This window comes from Gouania willdenowi, chromosome 7 (genome assembly GCF_900634775.1).
Source record: "Gouania willdenowi chromosome 7, fGouWil2.1, whole genome shotgun sequence".
NCBI classification, from domain to species: Eukaryota; Metazoa; Chordata; class Actinopteri; order Blenniiformes; family Gobiesocidae; genus Gouania; species Gouania willdenowi.
In genome coordinates, this window is record NC_041050.1 from 20,530,479 (window position 1) to 20,535,469 (window position 4,991).

The window sequence follows — 4,991 nt, forward strand, 5'->3', positions numbered from 1 at the left end:
ACAAAGTAACCACTAAAGTGCTTCAGATGTCAAAGAATGGGTCGTCATACAATACAGCAATGTAAGTGGAGACAAATGTGGAGGGGAACATAGTGCTCCATATGCTGGTTACATAGTACAAAGACAGCCTAAGAGGTACAAAGATATAAGATAGAGAACAAAATATCTTATGCTGATGAGCAACTAGTAGACATTAAAGACATGAAAGCAGAAGAAAGACATAGTATGCTGACTGATAATCATGAGACAGGATCCCAGTGTATTACTTAGGACCACAATGGTCTTCATATTATACAATGGAATGCAAGGAGCTTGATTGCAAATGGACAAGAATTCAAGAAATGTATAACAGAAAATGAGGATAGGCCTGACATAATCTGTATTCAAGAAACTTGGCTTCGTCCTAATCTTGATTTGGTAATTCATGGATATAAGACAATAATATGTGACAAAAGTGAAAATTATGATGGAGGATGTGCAACATTTTAAGAGAAGGGATACCATTTAGAAAATTAACAAATCCAACAGAAATAGTATGTGTAGTCATTGAAATGTGTCAATCAATTCAAAATTGAACTATTGTTAACATATGTAATCCTTGTAAAGTATAAGCCTTTTCACACTCTCGCTCTGGTTCAGTTCTTCCGCATTAGGTCAAAGGTCAAAAGGGATAAACTCGCCATGGCTGACAGTGTAGGCAGTGAGTCTGATAGAGATAGTGTTGTGGTGGTCAAGACCGGTCTTTTTAAAATTTTAAAGGTCTTGGTCTTGTCTCGGACTCTGAAGCATTTTGACTCGGTTTTGTCTCGGACTCGGGCTGCCCGGACTCAAGATTTTCCGTCAAGACCGTTCGAGACCAGCACTAATTCCTGCTATTTTTAAACTTTTTTATAATGTGATAATAACACGGAGAAGAACGGGATAAAACAATCCTTTATTCATTATTTAATCCACCCCGTATAATGACCACAACCTTCCTTATTGTGACTGAGTGACGTGTGTGACACACTCATACGTGTGTGGCTCCGGTGTCAGTTTGGACCGCGGAGCGCAAGGGAGAAATTAACTAATCACCGGTAAAAATCCCAGTAAAACTCCAGAAAACAATCACCAGTAATAAATATTATCTCCCTGGTAAAGACAGTAGCTCTAAGAACTGGTAAAATGATAAACTGATGATATTACAGCCTGTGAAGGCTGGATAGGGGACGCACTTACTCTGCTTCTGGGTCCTAGTGCCAGCCGAGCGGTGAAGCCTGTTCCGTTTACCGTGTTTACTGAGGTCCGTGTGTGTTTAATAAGTCTGTGTGTGTTTAATAAGTCTGTGTGTGTTTAATAAGTCTGTGTGTGTTTAATAAGTCTGTGTGTGTTTAATAAGTCCGTGTGTGTTTAATAAGTTCGTGTGTGTTTAATAAGTCCGTGTGTGTCCGTGTGAAAGTCTGCATGTTTATGCATCTGTCCATCCACTCTTTTCATTATATCCATGTCTTTTAAGGCTTTATTACATAATGTCGGCTGTAGTCCGGGCCGCCCCCATCTTGGTTTATGTCGTCACCAGCGCGTCATCGCCGCAGAGTTGCACTCAAATAATATTAAATATTTTTAAAGTGGTGTTTTTTTTGTGACTTTAGACTCCAATTACATGTATGTATATAATATGTTCCCCACAATATAAACAGGTTCAAAATATAATTATTTTTTATAGTTTCTGTTTCCACTGTATCCAGAATAATAATAATTATATATATATAATAACTATTGATTAATTTGTTACATGACTTTTCCAGGGTTTGAGTTTGTTTTATTTAGTTTCACATCTACCTGTAGATCTATGTTTTTTACACTGATGACAACTTGTTTTTAGTTTTATTTCAGAAAGTTTCACTTTTACAGTTACAGTTGGAAATCTTTGTGAATTGAATATCCAGTTACATTACAGCAACCAAATTAAACTATATCAACTAAGTGAATTAATAAAAATGGCCTGTGTAAAGGCTTTTTCAAACGAAAAAATTATCTTGTGAAATCTGTGACATGTTGACCTGCACAACTCAAAGAATCAGAATCAAGAATCATTGTTTCTTGGCAGAAATGCTTTTAAACACTTGCTGTACATTCATCTGACATAAAAATCTTGTTTTCAAATATGTAGAATAATTGTGAATTTATCAGTAGTAGTTTTAATATTTTAGTTAATTTTTTGCAGGCACCTTTTTTTTTTTGTCCGTCAAATGTATTTAAAATAAACTAAAATTAAAGAGAAAATGTTATTTAACTGTTGAACCTTGCCATAATTTTATTTATTTATTTATTTTTTTAAATTGAAAAAAAAATGTTTATGGTCTTGGTCTCGGTTTGTCTCGGTCTTGGTCTTGACTCGGTCTCGGCTCCCGAAAGTCTTGGTCTTGTCTTGGTCTCGGTGCATTCTGGTCTCGGGCAAGTCTTGGTCTCGGATAGTGTGGTCTTGAACACAACACTAGATAGAGATTTAGATTATTTTTCCTTATGGAGCGTTGATTCCTTGACAAATGTTTTACGTAAACGTGGTATCAGTCTCCGAGGCAGAAAGAGAGAGTTAGCTGCTAAAGCTATTGCTGCACACGAGCTGAAAATACTGTTTTTCTTGACTTTTCAAACTGTTTCAGCTGATGGCGTTACTACAGTTCACTTATCGATCTGTCCATCATGTGCACTTCCTTCAAATTTGTAAATTGACCTAAAATAATAGGTAAATCATGGACCTGGTTAGTGAATGGTTTGCCTCGTAAATGTACCTTTTCAAAGTGAGAACTCATACTGTCCTTTTCACACTCGGAAATCTTGCATGTCCCATCTATAATAATAATAATAATAATAATAATAATAATAATAATAATAATAATAATACATTTTATTTATAAGCGCATTATAAAAAACTCAAAGACACTTTATACAGTTGTTAAAACTATATGCAAATCGAAAAAAAGAAACCAACAACAATAAAGTAAATACAGAAAATACATAACAATAGAAAAGATAAAATCCTGTGGAAGGAGTGTGGAAGTAGAGGAAGTCTGTAGCTTTGATACTGTTTCTCACATCAGATCAGCAGAGAGCCATGGTCTCCCTGAGTCCGAATATGTGCGTCTGCTGGAGACCATGGAAGTTGGGGCTTGTCGTTCAGAGAGTGTGGAAGCAGAAGTGGTCTGTCACTTTGATAATGCTTCTCTCATCAATTTTACAAAAGTGCTCGGATACGTGAATCATTCTCGAGTAAAGTCGATTCCGCCCGCTGGAGACCCAGTTAGTCAGTGTTTTCATTCACCAGGGGTGGAAGCGAGAGGACTGCCTTGCTTCAATACTGCTGCTCTAAAGTGCTCGGATTGGCCGAAATTGGCATCAGCGAAAAAATTGGACACCTCCTCGAGTCCAAATATGTGTAATATTAAAAATTTTACCACTATCAAAACACTAACAATCTCTGGAATAACATTACAAACGCTGTTAGGTTGGAAATATCAACAGAGTGGACGAGCTTGTTTACGTTTATATCCCTCTCGACTCATGACACCCCCAGGTCGCATGTGCAGTTCCAGAGTGTGAAAAGGCTTATTATAGCTGCTTTGTTTAAGAAATTATTAAGCACTGCTGCAGGGGGGATGTTAGCTTTGTTTCTAAATGTTAAAATTTTATCAGTAAAGAAGTTGATGAAGTCGTCACTGCTTAGGATGACAGGAATAAAGGGTTCAACAGAGCTGTGGCTTTTGGTGAGCCTGGCTACAGTGTTGAATAGAAACCGAGGATTCAGAACTCAATAGACCCTTGGGGTACATTGACCCAGATGACGGCCCTTTACGGATGCACCTGTGTGGGAGTGTTTACTTGAATAATAGTGTTATTTTTTGACTTGTTGAAAGCAGCCCATGTGGTAAACAATTGTCGAAGGTCGTCTCGGTTTGGCCTCAATATGTCGGAGGCCACGGATTATGCTGACACTCTACCAGAAGCTAAGAGAAGTTGGTACAAAGAGAAACTGGGATTGATAAGCTGGAATGACCCTTGCAACGTTCCTGTTGATAAATGGAATGAAGACGTCTCTTATTTCCCAGGAGTAACTACCTCATCTTGACATCTAGCTCATACACAATGGACTACATGAAACGTTTCAAGGGACTGGAAGCTTACAACCAATTTGTTTGTGGCTGTATTTGTGAAGAAGCTGCTTTTATTCATAATGGATTCCATGCGGTTAAATCCAGGGTAAGAAGGCTAATTTTTCATAATTCATCTGTAATATGAGTGTGCATAGCTGGTTTTTCAGAATCTGAGATATTTTATTGATGACATAAATTCGTGTGGAAAAAACAGATCTGCACATTTGGATCAATGCAAATCAAAAAATTTAGTTAATTTAGTTTAGTTTAGTTTAATTACATTTCCTGAAGAAAGACTTGTGTACTCCAGTCCCAGCCGTGTTAGAACACCCAAACACAGCGCAAACGTTTACCATCGCGTTGGGCCGTACATCACGTGACCTGTGAGGTCATGTGGCATGGGTCTATAGGAAGAGTGATGCAACAGGAAAGAACAAATAACGATGAGCAGAATGAGGATTGGGCACATTCATAATGGGAAAACATCCATCAGGAAATTGTCAGTGTGGAGAGAAGGAAACTGTGAACCATGTATTAACCAAATGCAGGAAGTAGGAAATAGAAAGGAGAATAATAATGAAAACAATATCAAAGACATTTTGCAATGTGGTGGTGAAGATGAAGGGAGAAAGGCGATCTTTCAATTTTTGACAAAGATGGGACTTATTAAAAGACTTTAAATCCAATAATTCAAGAGGAGGAGAATAAATGACTGTTTAAATCCTGAAGAAGGCAGTAATGTAACATAAGGATACCAAACTGCCGTAAAAAGTAATCTGCAGGTTATCTGGTCCACACTCCAGTACGGTAGGTGGCGGTAATGCACTTGTAACGCTCGTTGCCATCCGCCATCAAATA